Genomic DNA, 23117 nt, shown 5'->3' on the forward strand with positions numbered 1-23117 from the left:
GCGCCCCCCCCCCCACGCCCCCTAGCCCCAACCGCGGCGCTCGAGCTCCAGGCGCGAGGGGCCGCCTGAGGGGTCCGAGGTGCGGCGCGCCGTCCCCGGTTCCGCCGCGTCGCCAGAGACACTTGACACCGGCCACACACAGCGCCGGCCGCCATGTTAGAAGCGGCCGGCGGTGGGGCGCTACAGGGACGCCCGCCCGGCAGCGGGGCCCGGCCAGAGAAGAGCCGGCCGCTCCCCGAGGCTAACCCCGCGCCCCGGCACCTCCCGCGCCGCCCCACGCCTCTCGGCTCAGTACTCACGTGAGATAACGGCCCAAAGAGTCGGGTAAAGCGTCTTCTCTTTTTCGGCGGAATTTTTAAAGAGGGATGTGGTTACCTTGAGCAGAAATACCCAAGGCGGCCTGGGCCATAGGCTGCGGGGACGACGTGGGGGGAAAAGCGCGGCACCGACACCAGCTGTGCAGCAGTGGCGGCGGCGGCCGAAGGAGAAAAACAGAACAGCGCGGTTAAAAGAAGAGAAACGAAGGCTGGGTAGGGAGAAGATTCGGCCTCGTCACACTGCAGAGCAACTGAACGAGAAAAGAAGAGAAGAGGTAGAAAAGGCGACGACACAGAAAAAGACAGAAGAACCCAACGGCGGAACGAAGAGCCAGCGAGTGTGAGAAGGCGGCCCCGCAGCATCCAGTATTTATAGCAAGGGGGCGGGGTCTGGTGGCGTCACAGCCGGTCGGGCGGCCGCGAGGGTGGAGCGGGGCTGGGCTGCGGTGGAGGGAGAAGAGAGGAGGCGGAAGGGGAAGGGGGTCAGCGCGAGAGGGTGTGACCAAACAAGTGCAGGTGCGGATAGCCCGGCGGCTTCCCGCCTCGCGGCCGGGTCTGCTCGGGGGGCTAGCGGAGGGCCCGCCCCTCAGACGTGGGCGGTCCGGGGACCGGGTTGGTGTCTCAGAAGCAGCGGTGCAGCCGCCCTGCGCCCCCGCCCCTTGGGCGCTGTGCTCTCGCCAGCGGAGGGCCACCGCGCTTTGTGAGCTGATCTGGGCTCTCCGCCGGCCGCGGCGCGGAATCCCGGTTTGCTTTTCTCCGGACCCCGGAGCTCCCTAGAGTGGGTGTAGGGGAGACCTGTGGGGCCATCGCCGGAGCCTTCCCGCTCGATCGCACCTCGCTTTGTGAGAACTCTAGGCTACGCCTGGAGATTGCACTGGGTTTGTGAGGCTCCTGCCCCCGCGGAGTGCTGGCGCTGCGTATGGAAGCCGAGTTTTTAATGGCCAAGAAGGGATCCGTCCACTGTTCAAGCGGTTACAGAGCCTTGTGACCGCGCGAAAATGCCCCCCTCACTGTGCCCGTGTGTTGCAATATGATACAATAGGAATTTTTAAAAATGAGTGCGGCTTTTATGTCTTAATATAAAAGAAGGGTTGGTTCAGCCAGACCCAGTCTTTATTAATGGAGGACCGGTGTTGGAGTGGAGATTCTTGGTATTGCAAGTGAACGTTACTCTAATCCCCGATGCCTCGTATTCGCGATCATTTTAATTTTGCTACTCCATGACAAACTCTATTACCAGGGGGTGTAGGATGACCTAGATAGCTTTTAATTCATTCTCATCTTTTTAAAATGCTTAAGCTTTAGTGACCAGAGACCCTGAGTCCTCCCACGCTAACGTCTTGCAACTCAATCTCCACAGCCCAAGTGAAATATGTATTTACCTCCCCCATTCACAAATTAAGGTCTTTGAGATTAAGACCCTGATTTTTTTTCCTTTCATTCATCCCCATCCTCTATTTACTTTGTAAGAACTGTGATTGATTAATAAATCATCAAAAGGGAAAGAAAGAGCCTTCCTGAGTGGAAAGGCAGAATATTTTGAAGCGCTACAAAGTAAGCTATTGGATGAAATCTCACAGTGTAGCAGGGAGATATGACAATTACACAAAATCACCAAATTGTTGACAGATAAACATAAATGATGAGGGAACTTGGTAGAAGGCAGAGAAAAGCTTCTGGGAAAAGATAAAGAGCAATTTTTGGAGCAGACATTCCAGGTAAGGAAAAGATGTGGGAAGGCATAGAAATGAGAAAGAAATGGGCCTGTTCAGAAAGTTCCTAGATTACATAGTGGACGTGGTAGCACATAAGATAGAAAAAGTAGGTTAGAGTGAGATCCAGAAGGGGTTTGAGCATGGGCTTTATTCTGGGGTCATATAAGCAGGGAAGTGATACAATCAAAGATACAATATTAAAAGATTATTCTGAGACTATTAGCTGGGATTGAAAACAGGTTGAAAGTTTGGGAGAGGGAAGCAGTGAGGGAGCTCTTACATCAGTTAGAAAAATAGGAATGGTACTAGAGGATTTGCAATGGATGGGAGGGAAAAGACAGAGTAAAGGCAGTAGTGAATATGGAGGGAGATGAGAGATGCCAGATGATTGGGACAGGGAGGAGTGAGAATCAAGCTTATTGACAGAATTCTGGACACATGAATAGAGGTAAAAACAGAAGGACCCACTTTCGAGGGAAGATGAATCTGCTTTGAACATAAAGAGTTTGAGTCAGTGATACTCTGAAAGTATTTAAATTCCAAAGGCCCCTGGAAGTATGTCTGGAGATCTGGAGACCTTTTAGGTGTATGTTTGGGAGACTTTCCTGGAGATGTAATAATAAGGTGTTGTTGAGATCTATAGGAAAAAGAATATGAGCACACAACAATAGAGAAATGCCAGACAGACAAGATGCCAGAAGAGAAGAGGACTAGTCAAAGTAGAATTGCAATAGTGCAGTGTCATGCAATTCAAGGAGAGTGTTACAAATCAGAATGAGTGGTAAGAGTTGCCATAGCTCTCAAACAGGATGAAAAGGGGATCCTGATTTTGGTAAATGGGAAATGATTGGCAGACTCCAATCTTACGTTAAGAGGTTTGGGTTTTTATTCCAAAGGCATAGGGAAAGTCCTCAAAAAGTTTTCATCAGAGTGATTTGCATTTTAGAAAAGGAGAGATTGTGATGGTGGAGAGGAAAAGGACTATATATATATGGCAGAGAGAACATTTGGGAAGCCACTACAGTGATCCACAGAGAAGGTCAAGGGCGACCTTTAACAACAATTGCAGTGAAACAGAAGGAACCCAGGAGGTTGCAGAGGTTTGAGTGAGAAACAACTGAAGTGAAATTAACTGTTGACCATTCTTTCAGCCAGACGGCACAAATTTTATTATTTAAATGATCTTTCCACACAATTAAAATCTGTATATTCAGATTTAATTAATAATGCTAGCTTTTGATGAATCCAATAGAACCTTGAAAACTCTACTGCATTAGACTAGACATAGTATGTAACTTTAACAGAATGGTAGCTGCCTAATGGTAACAGCATATTTTGTGGTATTGGGGATTTGGCGCTTTGATTTTTTGCCGAGTCAGGTTACTCATACACAAATACGCAGGTAATGCCAGAGAAAGTATTATCCTGAAATAGAGATCCCCGAGATGAAATGACATAATATCATTCACACTTAGATCATCCTGGTTAATAGAGTCAAGCTCATTTTCTTTGGTGTCAATAGATACAAAAGGTTGAGTGAATTATGTTAATAAAGGCAGGTCATTCAAAAACAATAGGTAAACCTGAAATCACCAGCCTATACAAAAAGTATTATGTTGCTACAAATATAAGTGTGACAAATATAAACCTATTAGTAATTGAAAGCAAAAATCCCAGTTTAATGGGACTGTTTAGCTAAAGAGAGCTTAATAAGCATTTTTATTGTTAAGGAAAGTTCCTAGATTAGTTCTTATTCTGCAAGAAAACAAAATATGTAGATTCTGAATAGTTAAAACATACACATTTTAAAAAGTCATGTTATTTCCATTGACCACATCTTTTTGTGCAATGATAACTTTCCTAAAACACAGACTTGCTTATCAAGAAGCAAGTATAAATGGGTGAAAATGTTTCAGAGTACAGAGTATTCTGTACTCTGAAATGATATATTAGATTATATATCATTCTCTCCTCAACTTAATAGATAACAGGTATTGTCCTCCTTTATTTTCTCTGCAGCTATTGTTAAAACCCTTAAGTTTGAAATTCTTTTCCCTGGGTAGGTTTTCAGTTCAGATCAGAAATCATTTAATTTATAGACTTTTTATTGCCATGTTTAATTTTTTTCCTCACGAAACTTAAGGACCAGGTAAATAGGTTTCTATGGCATTCCATGCTGAGTCCCTGGGGGCCCTGACAAGCTGGAAGTTGCTCATATCCGTTTTCCATATCTCTGTCCACAGGATAATTTAAGCAGCAAAGTGGTATGTCTGACAAGCAAAGGCCAATAGAGCCTTTTTCTCTAGAAAAGATTTTTCTATTTTCATTTCGGTGCCTGTGTATGTCATTAGATATAGGTCAGCATGGTTTCTGTGATAAGCAAGTCAATACACTGACATTTTACTACTTCAAGAAAAAACAAATCATTCACTGGTTATTTAAGAGGACTACATAAGCAACCTGTGTAAGAGGCCAAAACAATAATCCAGTTTTACAAATTAAATGTAAAACTCACATGACTAGAATAGTGTCATACTTAGCAATTCGCTGCTTATCTCTTCATATAATCCTTGGTAAATTTCATTTTCACTTTGCTGCCAGGAATCATTTGATTACAAGTGTATTTGCTATATATTTGTATATAGCAAGATAGGTTGTATCGCTGAATTAAAACAGCTGCCTGGAAGGTATCCTAAAATTTTTGGTTAAGGGCTTAGAAAATAGGCGCTCTGAAATCTAATTTTGTCTAGTTTGAATTATGATTTGCTGTTATTCTGTAATAACTCAACCTAAGTACTGTCATATGAGCTAATTCTACTTCTGAAATGATTGTTAATAACAGTAACTGCAGGATACGTTTTATTTACTGAGAATTTTAAATTACTCTGCATTTAATATGAAGTTTTGCAAATTTTCTTGTAAATATTTGTATCAATCTAATGTGCTTTAATTTGAATTTGAAGGAGAAAAGTCCATTCTAGAAATAAAATAAAATAGTTCTTTCTTTACCACAATAGGAAGAGGGAATATAACTTTCTTGCTTTCACAAAAAATAATTTCACTTTTATATATCTTGACTCAAAAAAGCCCATTCAACTATCTATAAGAAAACTAAAATTTTATTTCTAGTCCCGCCTCTGCATGGCTAAGCCACTTAACTCTGTTCTTTTCTTTTAGAAAGTGTATTTCCCATTCTTTTGAGGGAACTTCTCCCCCTCCCATACCCTGAGGTCTGTTCTTCTTAGCCCTGGCCCCCGCAGCCACAGGAATTGATCTAAGGGTGGACAGCTTGGCACCCTCTTTTAGGGTAGGGGCAACTCCATAATGATTGGTAAATGTTTGATTCAGGCCATTCTTTCCCTGGGATTTTTCTATTAATAAATGGGAGTACTTGAAGAGAAAAGTGAGTCATTTCTTCTGTGGCTCAGCTCATGAGCTGGAAGCTGCCAGCAAACGTGATCCCAGAAGAAGCCCATATGAGAAAAGGAAGCCAGTGTTCCTCATAAAACGGTGTGGGGCAGCATTTCAGTTGTCCCATTTTTCTTGTTTTTCAGTTATCTCAACAAAGGATTTCCTGTTTCTTAACTTAATTTCAGCTAACTTTCTGTTACTTGCAGCCAAAAGTCCAGACCCACAAAACAGAAATAAATGAAAAGACCTTAATTTAATTTTTTCCCCTTAAGAAATTAAAAAAATTTTTTTTTAATTTTAAAATTCATTTTAATTAGTTGTTATAGAACAGATTTCAAAGTTTGGTGTGGGTTATATTTCCACAATTTCAGGGTTTTTTTTTTTCTCCTAGTTGCTCTGAGACACTGGAGGCTAAATAGAAATATTGATCTAATGATTCAGTTATCACATACATTTCTTCAGTCCTAACTTCTGTTATAACTCATCCTCTTATTTTTTGTTTTTTTTTATTGTGAAACATAACATACATACAAAAGCACTATATTTAAAAGCACACCACAATAATTAATTGTAGAACAGATTTCAGAGTTTGGCATGGGTTACAAAGCCACAATTTTAGGTTTTCCCTTATAGCACCTCCAAGACACTGGAGACTTAAAGAAATATCAGTATAATGATTCAGCAATCATACTCATTTGTTAAACCCTACCTTCTCTGTATAACTCTTTCAGCACAGACCCTGTGCTGAAGCACTTTATATTATTGTTTAATCCATTTTACAAATGAGAAAACAAGTCCAGTGAGGTAAAGTAACTTGCTTAAGGGCACCCAGCTAAAAAAGAGGGTCCAGATTCAAATCCAAAGACCAAGCTTCTAGCCACTCAGTTATGTTGCCTCTTTGGACAACTTTTATCTATTGAGTTTGTAAAGCTCTGACAGGTAGACAAGAAATATTACAGTGTTAGTCCAAATGACAGAGCTAGGACCATTGGGCTCCCTTGGCCAGGTATGCTAATCTCATCATACCTCCCTCTGAATTTCCGTGAGGTTTGATTTATGTACTTTTATGGTGCTTTTAACTCTTACGCTGTAATTATGGCCTGAACTCTGCAAACAAAGTATTAAGCCTCTTTAGCTCAAGGACTTTCTTTTTTCTCTCTCTCTTTTTAAAACCAATCTTGTAAGAACGCTCAGTACAGTGTCCTACACTCTAATTTACTTGCAAATTAAGTAACTCATGAGGCCATGGAGTATCTAATGGAACAGAAAGTTATCTTGTCCCTTGATTCGTTAGAGATTTAAAGGGAATTTCCACATGGAGGGGGGTTCCACCAGAGGGATCCCTTAGTACTTTCTTCCTTAACAATGTAGAGGTGAAGCATATTCATTACTATTCATCATATATTTAAAGATTAGAATTTAGTATTCATTTTAACTTTAAATATGATGATTGTATATTAATATAAAGAAGTTATATTTCTTTGTTCACTTATCCTAAAATTAAGATTGTTTTTATCTGTGACTGGCCATTTATTCATTTCCCCACAGGGAAATAAATCACGTGCAGACAATTAAAAAAAAAAAGCCTGTATCTGATTTGAGAGGAGTGACTAGTATTATTTTTCATAAATTTAAATTCTAGTCATGAAATGGAAATGAATTGCTTAACAAAAACTGAGGTGTTTCAAGTTTATTTTTGTCTTTAATTATTAATAAAGTAGTGTTTGCCATTCAAAGAAAGTGAATGGATAGAAAATAGGGATCACTATAAGAGTGTAGCATCAAGAATGCTAAAATAAAGAACAGTGTCAATCATTGTTCTTTGTACACAAAAACAGTAGTGCTTAACAGTGTATTGGCTCCTAAATCAAATTTCCCGCTGATGGTAGCAGCCCTTGAGTGGGAGCTGATTTAATGAGAGATGACCTGTAATAGAAGCTTCCTGCTTCCCAGGCATCTTAGTCCCCTGGCAGACAGAGTTACATGACTGTAGAGCACTAGAATCCAACATTTCGTTGTTAATAGTGAAGTAAAATGATGAGCCAAGCCCTTTAGTTGTTGGAGAACAATGGTCAGAGTAGCAAACCCTACATTCTTGCAAATATTATATGCTGGCATTGATTAGGGCCTTCCCATGGCTTCTTGCTCTTGCCCTCCGGTTGCTTAGATCTTGGAGACTCTGGTTAGATTGGGCCAAAGCCTGGGTGATCTAATAGCTTCTGGGAGAAGGCCAGATTTGCAGAGGAGCAAATGAGACAACTTATTTATTCTACAGCAGTGGCATGATGCATGAGAAGAGAAGCCCTTGGAAAGCCTACGTAATATTCTGTCACTTTTGGCACTTTGGTAAACTTTCAAACCCACTTAGTTGGAGTTCAGCCATATTCTTAATCCTAAACATCCAGATAACAAATCTATAGGTGAAGAAGACAGGAAAGTATAAGAATGTGGGACAACTATGGGGGTCTACAAAGCTCACAGCATTAATAAAATAAAAAAATAAAATGAATTTCAACTTCATAGTAATATCCTTGGAAATGGGAGACTATCCTTTATGTTCTCCCTAAATACCTTCTAAATTGCAATCTTAAAGAAATTTTGGAACTAAGTTTTTAGTTGATCAGCATGCTCATAAAAATATTTCTACAAAGCAGATGAAACTTAAGAGTACTACGTTAGTAAAATAGCTCTCAAGATCTAGTATACTGTTAAAATTAGTAGGGTTTCTGAAGATATATTTGTAATCAAATGCAAAATCCTATGACTTGCTCAATAGTTCACGTATCAATAAGAGAAGAAATTTTGCAGATTATGAAATATTTTCTTCATGTCTGCTGTATTTCCATTCTGCCTTAAAATGAGTACATAAAAACTCCATGATCCAAATTATAATCATTGGATACGTTTTTAACTTCCTCATCTTGTCTCTTGATAAACTCCTGTTCATTCTTCAAGAATCAGTGTAAGCATTATTTCCATCCCTGGAAATTTCTGTGATTCTTCCTCTAAGTAGAATTGTTTTTTGCCTTCTTAGGCCCCAACTGTTCCTGTGTCCACTTCTGTGGATTCAGAATTTATTGAATTGCCCTATTTAGATGAACTAGTTACAAAGATAAAGAAATCTGTGTCTAAGAACTTAATCATTCGATATTGTGGTAGGCAGTCTCTAAAGTGGCCCCCAATGGTTCCGGTGTAATCCCTTGCCCTTGAATGTGGGCTAGACTTTTTGACTTCTAACAAATAATATTTGGAGTACGCAATGGGATGTTGCTTCTGAGATTGTTCCACCAAAAGCCTGGGGCTTCACCTAGAGTGCAGTCCCCACTCATTCTGAGAGAAGGCAACTGCCAAGGTATGAATAACCTATGGAGAGGTCTAAGTGGAAGGGAAGTTATGTCTCCAGCCAATAACTAACAAGGACCAGAGGCCAGGTGAGTGAGCTTGGCTTGATATGACTGCAGACTGAGTGCCAATAAATTGTCAAGTTCATATAGCTAGCAAATAGCGGAGCCCGAATTCCTGTCTCTCATTTGCCTCCATTCAATTCTCTGCTGTCTTCTCAGGTCTTTGGTTGTCTCTTCTCACTCTGTATTCTCTCTCCCTCAGATAATTCATTCTTTTAGATTCATTTGATATGACTATTCGGTGGCTCCAAAATTAGTATCATTAGTTTTATTTTGTTTTGTTTTGTTTCTGTAATGAAAATGCAGCTGTGAATAGCCAAAAGCCTCTAGGACATTTCTACTAGGATGTCCTGTGTCATCTCAAAGTCAAAATTTCTTCATCTATGAAATGTGACAGCTGTCCCCATGTGGTCAGATGCAGTTTCATTTAACTAAGATTCCAGAAGTCTAGGTTCCAAACTAGGTTCATCATTGTCAACTCTTTCCCCTAAATGGATCCTCTTTTTCAGGTTCCCTGTGACCATGTCTTTGTCATAACTCCAATCACACATGTTCAGAATTTTGAAAAATTTAAACTTTTTCACCCCTTGTCCCATATTTAAAACAAATTCTCTTTGTTTTTATTTTGAATTGATATTTTTCTTCTCCTCCCTAATCCAAGCCTGTACCACATCATGTTTGGATCATTGAAAATCTGCAGGAGAGTCCACTTTTTTCTGCCTTGATCTTCTTTGCATGCACTAATCTTCCTTAAATGCTGTTTTCATTCTGTCCTTCCACTGCTAAAAACCTGTAATGAGACTCTATTTATACAAATTGTGTTTTGACTCCTCTGCTGGTTTATAAGGCTCTCCAGAACCCAGCCCCATCCTCAGGAGCCTGCCTTCTTTCCACTCCTTGACACAAACCTTCAGTGTCAGCCACTCTGGTTTGCTCATGGGCCTGAACTTGCTCATGCTCATGTCTGCCTCTGGGACTCTGTGCTGTTTTTGGTGATCCACCCAAATTCTACCTTCCTTCTATCCTGGCACAAGTCCAATATCCTGCTTAGATCCAAGGAGGCCTGTTCCCCTCTTCCTGAACTTGACATCATAGTCTCTCTGGGCCCTTAAGGCCACTATTCCCTATTGAGCCTGTCATTCCCATATAAGCAGCTAAAATACAAGTGCTTACATCTTATCCTATTCACTGTCCCCGAACCATCCTGTGCCTTCCCTCCACTATTCTCCCACTACTTTCCTTCTCCCACCTTTCTGCAGTACCCTCTACAACTCCCATTTCAATGTAAGTGAGCCATCATACCTCCCCAGGCTCACTCCCACGCCTTGCCTTAACTGAAACTTGGTTATCTTACAAGAGCATAGCTTTCCCTGCCACTGTCTTAAATTGAGGTGTGTTTATTCTACCAAACCTTGTAGACTGCAGGATTGGGAGCCAAGGTTGGCCTCCCAGCTCCACAATGCTACTGCCAGGCCATTGCTATAAAAATAAATAAATAAGAGATTAAGTCAGCTGGCATGCCCACCCCTATCCATCCAGGCCAGCATCATCTAACACTTTCCTATCATTCCCACAATGATTAAAAAAAAAAGGTGCCTATTCATAGCCTTTCTCCCCTAATTAAAGCTCCTAAATTATAGGTTGAAAAACAATCATAATTTTTCTCCTGTATTCTTTCTCCTTAAAAAGTACTACGATACACACATGCGCACACACACATATTAAACATGAAGACCTGTGCAATAGATAAAACCCCCTATAGTCCTGTCCCACCTACTCCTATGATGACCCCCGACACCGGCTTGATTTGTATTCCTTCTAAACTATGAGCTGGAGTCTCCCTGTGTATTCAGTGTGCTTGTGGCTTACCTTTTGCGCACCCTAGCTTCCCAGCTTTTTTCTCTCCTCCACCTTCCCTGAATGTCAGGTATCCACATCCAGGTTAGAACTGGGATGCTGTTGTGTCCCGGAACTATTTTATATTAGAGATCTAAAATCCCAACCGTCTTCCCTCTAATCACAGCCTCCTTTCCCCTCCAGCTGTCTCATACCTGCTCTTGAGGTATAATCACCCTATCTTTTAATTCTATTTTCTCCCAATTTTCTAAGGCACAGTTCAGCTTGAACAGAGCCTAGAGTTGTAATTTGAAGCAGTAATGATAAACCGTTTTGTTCCACTGCTAACATTGGGTTTTTAATATACTCAGTGGTTAGAATGTGTGCTCTGGAGCCAGCTTGCCTGGGTTTGCGTCCTGGTGCTCCCATTCACTGGCTCCATGACCTTAGGTGAGTTATGTAGCCTCTCTGTGTTCATCTGTAAAAGGGGATTGGCGACTAATAACATCTACTTCATTTGCAATTGTTGTGAGGAGCAAATGAGTTCATGCACGCAAAGCACTGAAAACAATGCTTTGGCACATAGTGAGTTCCTAACAAATGTTAGCTCTTATTCTTTCTGCATTGCATTGAAATGACGATTACCTAATGTCTTGGATAGAGAGTATCCTGGGCATCTGGCCAAGAGCCATCAAGAAGGTGCCAGTTTGCTGGAGCCTGTGTATCCAGTTATTTCTCAAAGTGAGAAGGAAGGAGAAGAGAAAGGCCCACTTTTCTCAGATATTAGTTATTGCGGTTGTTGTTTCGTCAAGAGTGACAAAGGTTTGGATCTCTATTTTCACTGTCTAAGAAACTTCCAGGATATACATAGAATCTCCTAAAGGAAACTGACAACTCTTTGCAGAGTAAGAGTTTGTGACCAGGCCCTAGAACCTGGGTTTTCAGGTTTTTCTGTTTCTCTCTGTGTGTGTGTGTGTGTGTGTGTGTGTGTGTGTGTGTAATGAGAAGACAGTAGTAGACATAGTAGTTTTGCATCAGTTCCAGAACTTGGAAAATAATGTATCTTCCTTAAGAATAGTCTAGATTGGTTTCCATAGCCTAGGCAGTGTTTCCCAAGCTATGTTCTATGAAACATTAATTTTTAAGTTTTTAATAGGTTTCTGCCATGGTGGAATAAATGTTTGGAAACAGCAAACTAAAAACTCCCCTCTTGGTGATTCATATTGCATAATACCACATTAAAGGCCCTGAGAATTCCTGAAGTAAAGAAATCTGTATAAATTTTTTGAATGCAGATTTTCTCAAACATATTTGATCAAGGAACCCTTATTTCATGGAGCACCTACTAATTCTCAGCCAGAAGTGATTTTTGCCTCCTCCTGCCTAGCAGACATTTGGCAACATCTAGAAGCATACTTGGTTTTTACAACTGAGGGGATGCTACTGACATCCAGTAGGTAGGGCTAGGGATACTGCCAAATCTCTTCCTATGCACAGGACAGCACACGCCCACCATCATCAACCACAAAGAATTATCCATACCAAAATGCCAATAGTTCCAAGGTGGAGAAGTCCTGCCTTAGTCTATGAACACAGTTTAGGAAATACTGATCTAGAGACAAGATTGTCTTTTCAGTCAGTGAGCGGAACCTGGCCATATACTCCTGTCAAGTTTTTAATGTTGTTGTTTGTTTGTTTTTAAGTTTTTTCTTCAATTATAATCATCATGATTATCTCAACTATTTTCATTGCATCTTCCCAACATTTAAAATTTTGTATTACTTTCTTTACCTTTCTTTAACTATACAGCCAAAATTTCAAGTCAGTGGTCCAAAAGTGTAATTGCAAAACTGCAGCGGCAGAGTTGGAATTCTTGCTATACCTTCTTCCACAAAGAATAACTGAGTGGTCATCACCAAACATGGTCACAATAGCTTTACATGGTAATGTGACAATTTGTATTAAATAATTCTAATATTGGTTTCTTCTAAATCTTAATCAGTATATAGTTATTACTTTTTTTTTCATCCTTTTTTTTTGTATATATGGCAGGGTCACATTTCATTCTTTTTCCATGTGAGTATCACATTATTGTAGCACCATTTGTTGGAGTTTTTTGTTTGTTTGTTTTTGTTGGTTTCTTTGTTTGGGAAGTGCATGGGCTGGAAATCAAACCCGGGTCTCCCACATGGCAGGTGAGAATTCTGCCACTGAACTACACTGTCACCCCCTATTACTTTTTTTTTTTTTTTTTTGCACGGGCAGTCACTGGGAATCGAACCCGGGTCTCTGGCATGGCAGGTGAGAACTCTGCCTGCTGAGCCACCATGGCCTGCCTCCTATTACTTCTTTTTTTTTTTTTTTTGTATTACTTTGTGAAAAAGGGAAATGTAGACATATCTTTTCCCAGCCTCTAAAAAAAATTTTTGGTTGTCTTTTTGTTGCATATACAGCATATATTCATTTTGGAAAGTAAATATAAGCAAGAAGGAGATAAAAATATCCCATAATCTTACCATCCAAATTGAACCATTTTTATACATTCTTAACCCTTTTAAAAAAATAAATTTTAATGAGGTATAGTTTACATACCACCTTTTAAAGTATATAAAATATCAAAACATATATGAGTTTTGATATATGTTTATATACCCTTGAGACCACCACCACTATCTCTCCCCAAACCCCCACCACCATCATGCTCCTTTGCAGTCAGTCTGTGTTCTACTTCCAGCTCCCAGGTAACTATGGATCTGTTGTCTTCACTGTTATTTGCATTTTCTAGAATTTCATATAAATACAGTCATATATTGTGTGTCTAGCTTCTTTCACTTACTATAATGTTTTTGAGATTAATTTGTGTTGTTGTGTGTATCAGTATTTCATTCCTTTTTTGTTGTATTACAGCAACATTATAGTGTTTCGTTGTATGGATGTACCTCAATTTGTTTATACATTCACCTGTTAATACACACTGAGTTGTTTCTAGTTGGGGCTATTATGAATAAAGTTGCTATGGACATTTCTGCACAACTCTTCATGTGAATACATGTATTCCTTTCTCTTGGTTGAACCATCTGCAGTGTATGAGAGCATTCCAGTTGCTCCACACCTTTGTCAACACTGAATCTTGTCAGTCTTTAATTTCAGCTATTCTTATATGGTTTTAACTTGCATTTCCCTGATGACTAATAATTTTGAGCATCTTTTTCATATGCTTATTCACTATAGAATCACTTAATGTTAACTTCTCTTGTATTTTCTATGCATTAGATTTTTTAAACCTTATTTATTTGTTAAACATTACAGCATACAAACACATTCTTACCATATGATCATTCCATTCTTTTTTTTAAAAATTTATTTATTAATTAAAAAATTAAGAAACCAGGGTGGGCCACGGTGGCTCAGCAGGCAAGAATGCTTGCTTGCCATGCCAGAGGACTCGGGTTCGATTCCCAGTGCCTGCCCATGTAAAAAAAAAAAAATTAAGAAACCAAAAAAAAAAACCGAAACATCTGATCATTCCATTCTTGATGTGTAATCAATAACTCACAATATCATTACATATTTGTATATTTATCATCATGAACATTTCTTAGAACATTTTAGGCATTAGATTTTTAAAAACAAAAATATTATCACACTATTTTTATGAGTTAACAGATATAAAATATAACAGTTTATTCTCTCTATATATGGGTGTGTTTGTATATGTGCATGTGTATATATGTATGTGTTATAAATTATATATGAGAGAGGCATATATAAGCTCTGTATGCACACACTCAAAGACTTACTGTAAGTTCATGAGTTTAAGGACCATGTCTAGCATGAATAGCATTTTTTTTCCCCAGTGCTTGATACAAGCCGTGGCCCACAGTAAGTTTTCAATATATATTTAACATTAAATGGGTGAAGGAGAGAGAAAGAAAACTCTATTCAATCTCCCACATTACTATCAGCATTATTTTTCTAAAACACAGATCTGATAGTGCTGTTCTTTGCCCAGAAACCTTGAATGATTTCCCAGTGTCTTCAGAATCGAGCATGACCTTCTGCCCTGGTGGGTGGACCTCCCTCCATCTGCTCTCTGCCATCCTCTCCACCTCATCCCCACTGTAGTGAAATGGAGGAAAAGGCTCTAGCTTTTGGGCTCTTCGTAAAATAGGGACAACAGACACTAACTCAAGGATTGTTGAAAGGATTAAGAGAAGTAACATCTGTAAATGTCTAGCATATAGTTGAGACCAGTCAATTAATGCTGGTTTTTCTTTCTCCTTCCTGCATCCTGCTCTTCTGCCGCACTATAGTTTTAATTCTCTTGGAGTAGACAGGCAATTTTCCACCTCCCATTTTTGTTTATGCTTTCCTCCCTACTTGATATGTGCGCTTCTCTCTCCCAAAATTAAATGAATTCTTCAAGGCATATCCCAAATTGTTTTAAATCCATGAAAACCTTTTCTTATTCTCCCAATAGACTCAATACCTTTTTTCTGCTTGCATGTAATTTTTTTTATTCCTTTCCAAGGAATAGACTGTCTGATATTTCATTTATTTGTGGACATATGTCAAGAACCCAACATGCTATTAAATTGATTTTTTTTTTTGAGCAGGAAATTTGGGTCTTAAATTTCATAATGGAAAAACACTGTAAAATCATTCTTAAACAGTCATTATAAATAGTTCTTTTCTTTATGTGATAATGCTCAGCTGGGTAATTTAGCACCCTTGCCACCCACAGCTTTCTGGAAGATACAGCTATGCAAAACCAATGTGAGATAATGTGACTGCTAAGCATGGGGAGCCGTGATGGGGATGGGGATGCTTATAGCTGTTTGAATCTACAGTGAATGCACACCTGACTCAAGAGAAGCTGATCACTATCTCAGAAATTACTTGTGATGCCCTGGTCCTCTCTGGGTAGGCAGGCTAGGCAATACTTTCCAGAAGAATTTCAATATGTATTGCCATTGGTGGTGGATGCTACAGCCTAGTGCTCATGGTGTAGGTGTAGGGTGAATGGCCATATTTTGCCTCACACAGGATGAATGAACAGAGGAAGGCAGGCAAGATGGTGGAGAAGACAAGGCTGGCTCAGGAGCAGAGACAAGAGAGACGCTGAAGGCTGAGCCACGCTGCTCCTGAGGGCAACCCCTGCTCTTTGGTCCACTTTGTTTTCTGTCCTTGGATTCTGTGAGCTCAAAGCATGCTGCCAATAAGCACCCCTTTATACCTCAGTGGACTATTGCATCTTACAGTCAGTGCATCCTGGTTGCAAGACTTTCAAACTTTTTTACTGAATCAACTCCAACCTGGAATATATTCGATCACCTGAAATTATCTCTCATCCTTGATCTGGCTTATTGGTTAATTATGACTTTGGGCAAATCTTTTGTTACCTCTGTGTCTCAGCACATAACACATAATACTTTCATATGGTACTATATCATTTACCAAGCACTTTTCATTCATTTTCTCCTGTGGATTAAAAAAATTTTTTTTCTTGGGATACGATTGCATTGGGTAGGGTTCTCTAGAGAAACAGAATCAGCAGGAGATGTCTGTAGATATAAAATTTATAAACATGTCTCACATAACTGTGGGGATGTAGAGTCCAAGGTCTGTAAGGCAGGCCATGAGCTGACAGCTCCAGTGAAGTTCCTTAATAAACTCTCAGGAGAGGCTGGCTGGCTGAAGTAAGAAGAGAGATTGCTGCTTCTGAATCCTCCTTAAAAGCCTTCCAGTGATTAGGTTAAGTGTTGCTCATTGCAGAAGACACTCCCTTTAGCTGATTGCAAACACAATCAGCTGTGAATGCAGCCAACTTGGTCATGATTTAAGTCCATGAAATGTCCTCATAACAACAGACAGGCTAGCGCTTGCTCGACCAGATAACCGGGCACCACCACCTGGCCAAGTTGACATATGACCCTAACCATGACACAGGTTAAGAATTTTTATCCACATTTTACAAAACAAAAAAAATTTCCCAAGATCTTACAACTAAGCACTGGTGAAACTAGGACTCAGATACTGGGGGTTCTGACTTCTCTCTATTCAGGTAGTCTCAACTTGACCTCCAAGAATATAAATAATAACAAAAAGAATGATAAATATTTGCATATTGATTGAATAAGTGAATGAATAATTAAACAAATGAATAAACTGTAAGATCCCATCCCTGAGAATTTTTGATCAAAGATTTTCAGGTCCTCAGAGGTAACAGTGACTTCATGTTACTGTTTGTCCATTGATTCCCATTATTTTGGGGTTATACACTTAGTACAACTTGAGCCGAAGTTCACTTCACAATTATTTTCAAGGGTATAAATTTTTTTTTTTTTTTTTAACATGGGCAGGCACCGGGAATCAAACCCGGAACCTCGGGCTTGGCAGGTAAGCATTCTTACCTGCTGAGCCACCGTGGCCCTCAAGGGTATAAATTTAACATTCTTTCCACAACACTTTCTTGGAAGTTTCATTTCAAAAATATTTTGATACCGAGTTGATGGTATGCCCACTAGCCTGAAGATCTGTGGTTGTGGGAGAAAGTGCTGTATTTCTTCTAAAAATATGCATCACACTCCTGCCAAAGGTGTGTGCTTCATGAAAAAGTCCAGTTGCTACTTGGAATTTTAATTTCATGGCTTTTTGGGCTCTAGACGGTACCTAAACTCATAGGCAATATCTAGTGCTTCTCTATTTTAAGGTATATTATCTCAGGTCACAAAGAATGTTCAATGCTAGGCTGGGACCATATAGTCCAGTTCCCCAGAACTTCTTCCTTGTGTCCCAAGACAACCTGACCAGGTACCACTGCAGGCCCCTTTCCTTCTCTCCTTCTTTCTCGCCAGGGCTGCCTCTGGAGCTGATTCTGCCCAGGCTACATAGCAACTTCATGGCACAACAGGAGTAGGGATGGCGTAGGGGTGGAGTGGGGTGGGGTTGGGCAACCTTTGCTGTTCCCCAGCACTGCCCTGCACTGTTCCATGTAGAATTCTGCTGAGTCACTACTCTTCTTTCAGGATTTGCTTTTGCCAGACCACATGGCTTCTTTCTCAACTCACCCCCAAAGAGAAGTTCACTTCTAGGTGTTAACACAGAACACTGCCTCCTTCCTCCCTCATACTGGGGAGGGGCAGGGCCTTCTTATATTATTTATGGTTAAACAACACAGTGTGCTGTAATTGTGCCTATGCAATAGAAGAAGAAACCAAGTTTGGGAATGGCTCGCTGCTGAAACGGCCGACCCTGTTAGACCTGTTCAATATGTCTCAGAGTATGTGGATTGGAAGAGGTCATAATGCTAGACTCTTATATTAAAATGATGATAGCTGCCATTATAGTGATATATATTGATCATATCAGTAGCACTGAAGTCTTTGCTATATACCATACCTTGTGTTAAAACCTTTATGTATGTTGTGTATGTAAAATAATACATTGTACCTGGCACAAAGTAGATGCTCAATAAACAAGTATTTTAAATTATTATTTTATTTATCTTTACAACCATCCCAAAGCCTTTGCTAAGTCCTTGGTCTTCATCAGTCCTTCCTTCAGAAAACAATTATTGACACTACTGAACACTGTATCAGGCTCTGGGGACACACAGGAATAGGCCCATGCTCTTTCAGACTTGGGTTCCAATCCTAGGTTAGCCACTACCTTGCAGAGTGACCTTGGTGTGCTTCTTAAGTATTCAGAGCCTAAATTTATTTAACTGTTAACTGAGGACAAGAGTTTCTATTGCCATAGGGTTGCTGATAGGATTAGAAACACAGAAATACCAGCAAAGGCTTAGCTCAGTATGTTGCTCATATAAGAAGCCCCTTCAATATTTGTACCATAATGATGGAATGTTTTTATCATTTGTGAAAAAGGATATGAAGAGTCCCTTTCCAAGGTTACTCAGTGCTCAGTAGTTGAACCTGGGACTCAAATCCTTGTCTACCTGCTGTCTTTTTGCTGTGCAAAGTGCAGATTGCCATATGGTTGGGCAATGTGATTCAGTGTGTGACATTAGAATGTCTCTGAGAACTCTAGCAAATCTGGATTCCACATCTCTCCTGGACAGATGCAGCATTACGATACATGAAAGGAAGATTAAAAAAAAAAGTGGAATATAATGCAAGCATAAATTCGAATCCTTTAGAAATTTTCAGACACTTGACATCACATGAAATAAAATACAAACAGCTTCCCTGTAGGTTCCTTGATATTTCTGATGAGAAAGTAAAAAACATAAAGCCTCAGTGAACTCAGTGAAGCCATAGAGACAAACAGTCCTCAAAAAATCCTCCTGAAAAGAAATTTTACTTTGTTGATTACCATCTAGAGATCATTTTTTTTGAAAGTTTGAGCAGATTTCAATTTGCAAGGATGGACTCATAGTTCCTCCCCTCAACCAATTTTCCGTATCTTGGACTCTTAGAACTTTGAAGTCTTCCAGTCTGAATGATTTGCAGTCCCAACTAAGAAGCTAAAATCAAAATTGTTTGGGGGGAAGACAGTTAACTTTCTGACCTCTTTGTATGCACCCTTCAGATAATTTTTGTATGCTTGTTTATTTTCTTAATGTCTCTTGGTTATGTTTTTTCTGATTTCTGTTTCATATATGAAATGTTGCATCTGTGTTTCTGAATTTACTCCCTAGAATTTTAAATAAGAGACAGTTTCAAGCAGTGTTTCTCCATTTTTTTGTACTCCACCCCCAGTAAAAATATATTTTACATTTTACCCAAATACATATATATTTGCATACATGTCCGAACCAAAAATGTCATGAAACAATGCCCCTATTATAAGAAGTGAACTCAGATATTTTATTCTATATTATTTTTAAAAGTTGGCTATAACCTAATAAAATTAATTTTACTGCCCTTAAATGGTTCACTCTCCACAATTTGAGCACTTGTAGCCTAGAGGGAGAATACCAGGATTCTAATTGCCATTCCCTAGCGCACATCCATCAGCAAGGCACATAGTATGATTGTGCGTCAGCTTTCTCATCTGAAAAGAGAGGTGTTTGACCACATCAATGTAAAGATCCTTTCTAGTTCCAAAATATTATAATTTATAAGTATAATTTCTAATTTTAAAATTTCTTAGAATGAAAAGAAAATCATTTAAGCATGAATTGTAAATTATATATACTTTATTCAGGCCAATCCTTTTTTTAGACACATGTAATAGATACTCTGTCTCTCTTCTATTTAAATTAAATTTACATTAAAAGTAAATGTTCGCAAGCAAATATATGAATTACATTTCTCTCCAGTTTCCTGATTCAAGATCCTGTGGGAAGAAGCAAAAAAACAGCATTTACAGATTATTCAAATGATACTTCCATTTTGGATATTTGTCTGCCTTGCTGCCATGGTCTGGCCAGAATCCACCTAAACTCAGTTCTCGTGGACTCCATTGGAGTCCAAACCTCTTGGAGCTTTGGTCAATAAATAGAAATCAGGTGACTAAACCCAGATCTTTCTTGCCTTCCCCGTCCCAAGATCACTATCTTGGAAGGCAGCATTGTAGGAAGAGTAGGTATAAGCTTTGGCTTCAAGCAGACCTGGAATGAATCCAGTTCTGCTTCTCCACAACTTCTGAATGCTAGGTAAATTATCTGACCATACCTCCTGTTTTAGTTTGGTAGCTGCCGGAATGCAATATACCAGAAACGGAATGGCTTTTAACAAGGGGAATTTAATGAGTTGCTAGTTTACAGTTCTAAGGCCGAGAATTAAAACAAGTCTATAGAAAAGTCCAATCAAAGGCATCCAGGGAAAGATACCTTGGTTCAAGAAGGCCGATGAAGTTCAGGGTTTCTCTCTCATCTGGAAAGGCACATGGCGAATGCAGTCAGGGCTTCTCTCTCAGCTGGAAGGGCACATGGCAGACACGGCGTCACCTACTAGCTTACTCTCCTGGCTTCTGGTTTCATAAAGCTCCCCGGGAGGCATTTCCCTTCTTCATCTCCAAAGGTTGCTGGCTCGTGGACTCTGCATCGTGGTGCTGCAGCATTCTCTGCTCTCTCTGAGTCTCTCATTCTCCAAAATGTTTCCTCTTTTATAGGACTTCAGAAACTAATCAAGACCCACTCAGATGGGTGGAGACATGTCATCCCCTAATCCAGTTTAACAACCGTTCTTAACTAAATCTCATCAACCAGGGAGATGATCCCATCACAGTCCCAAATACACAGCATTGAATAGAGACTATTCTACCTTTAAGAAATGGGATTTATATTAAAACATGACTTTTCTTAGGGGGCATACTTCCTTTCAAACCAGCACATTCCACCCTCTGGCCCCTAAAAAAGACATGTTTTTCCCATATACAAATATATTAACTTCATAACAATATCAGAAACCTTAAACCTTTCAGTAGCAATACAATGAAGTACAAAATTGGAGACAGTATAAAATCTCATCAAGTCAGTTACAGGCATGGTCTGTCCTAAGGCAAATTCTCTCCATTTGCTCTGGACCTTTGAAAACTCACAACAAGTTATTTGCTGCCAACATACAAAGGAGGAACATTCATAGGATACATAGACACATTTCCATAGGGAGGAAGGAACACAGGGGTCACCGGACCCATACAGTTTTGAAAACCCGCAGGGCAAAGTCCATTAGAGTTCAAAGTCTGAGAGTCATTTATCCTCAGGGCTTTAGAAAGTGGCAGTCCCACCCTTTCCAAATGCCTACGCCTGCCTCTCTCTGAATGCAACCTTGGGGGATATTGGGGAGACCACCTTTTTCTCGGCTCCACCCTCTCCAAGCATTGGGGCTGCACCCGGGCTCTCTGCCATCTCCGGGGCACACGCTCAACCCCTCCATGTGGTGGCAGCCAGGCTCCCCCCAAACCCCAAGGAATGTGCTTCATCTTCTCCAAGGCCTGAGGCGGCATGACTCTTCCACTGCAATGAGGTGGAAGGCCCATTCTCTGCCTTTGGGGCAAACTCACCCTCTCCACGGGCTTGGGTGGGTCCACTCTCCTGGCCCGAGGCTTCCTGACTTCAGACCTCAGCCTCCACGGTTTTGCCTCTGAAGTTATTTTTCCTCCAATGTGTCCCTTCTCTGAACCCCTCAGTCCAGACTGGCAGCGGCTCTGTTTATGCAGGTCCCACAGCACTCTCGTTGGCTTTCTATGCAGTAGCCTTGGATCATGCCCATCAGACATAAGGAGTTTCCACAAATCTTTCCTGGATAACTACATGTCCGATCCTGACTTTCTCTGAAATGGCTGACTGATTTCACATTTGGTGAAATCCACACTATACTCTGTAGTCTCCCTTTCTGTAGGCCCAGAATTTTCCAGGACCTCAATTTCTGGTTTCTTTTTACTCAAGAGTTCAGTTTTCAGCTTATCTCTTTCCTGTCGCATTTCACTATAAGCTGCAAGGAGAAACCAGACTGCACTTTCAACATTTAATTTGGAGATCTCTTCTGCTAAATATCCAAGTTCATGGCTTTTAAAATCTGCCTTCCAGCCAATACCATTAGTCAACTTTGCCAGATTATCTGCCATTTTAAAACAAGGATCACCTTCCTTCCAGTTTTCAATAACACGTGCCTCATATCTTTCTAAGGCCTCATCAGAGGTATCTTTAGAGTCCACATTTCTACCAACAGTCTCTCCAAAGCATTCTAGGCCTTCTCTATCAAGCTTCTCACAAGCTTCTCTATCAAGATTCTTCCAGAATCTTCCCCTTATCCATTTAAAAAGCCGTTCCAACATGTTTGGTATTTGCAAACCACAGCAGCAGCACCCCACACTCCTGGTACCAAAATCTGTTTTAGTTTGCTAGCTGCTGGAATGCAATATACCAGAAACGGAATGGCTTTTAACAAGGGGAATTTAATGAGTTGCTAGTTTACAGTTCTAAGGCCGAGAATTAAAACAAGTCTATAGAAAAGTCCAATCAAAGGCATCCAGGGAAAGATACCTTGGTTCAAGAAGGCCGATGAAGTTCAGGGTTTCTCTCTCATCTGGAAAGGCACATGGCGAATGCAGTCAGGGCTTCTCTCTCAGCTGGAAGGGCACATGGCAGACACGGCGTCACCTACTAGCTTACTCTCCTGGCTTCTGGTTTCATAAAGCTCCCCGGGAGGCATTTCCCTTCTTCATCTCCAAAGGTTGCTGGCTCGTGGACTCTGCATCGTGGTGCTGCAGCATTCTCTGCTCTCTCTGAGTCTCTCATTCTCCAAAATGTTTCCTCTTTTATAGGACTTCAGAAACTAATCAAGACCCACTCAGATGGGTGGAGACATGTCATCCCCTAATCCAGTTTAACAACCGTTCTTAACTAAATCTCATCAACCAGGGAGATGATCCCATCACAGTCCCAAATACACAGCATTGAATAGAGACTATTCTACCTTTAAGAAATGGGATTTATATTAAAACATGACTTTTCTTAGGGGGCA

The 23117-nt window shown here is 40.3% G+C and overlaps 1 protein-coding gene across 6 annotated transcripts in view; it reads right to left on the reverse strand.

Annotated features, from left to right (window-relative positions):
• AZIN1 (antizyme inhibitor 1) overlaps positions 1 to 23117 on the reverse strand; it is a 66501-nt gene that overhangs the window by 33931 nt on the left and 9453 nt on the right. For 3 of the 6 annotated variants that reach the window (XM_077167402.1, XM_077167403.1, XM_077167404.1), the window contains exon 1: positions 300 to 680. The exons of 1 other annotated variant lie outside the window; for it this stretch is intronic. The gene's annotated coding sequence lies outside the window, so the exon portion shown is untranslated. Of the gene's footprint in view, positions 1 to 299; positions 682 to 23117 lie in introns of those variants that run through there. 2 more of the 6 variants (XM_077167407.1, XM_077167408.1) reach the window with 1 other exon arrangement.

This window comes from Tamandua tetradactyla, chromosome 6, assembly GCF_023851605.1.
Source record: "Tamandua tetradactyla isolate mTamTet1 chromosome 6, mTamTet1.pri, whole genome shotgun sequence".
Lineage (NCBI taxonomy): Eukaryota > Metazoa > Chordata > Mammalia > Pilosa > Myrmecophagidae > Tamandua > Tamandua tetradactyla.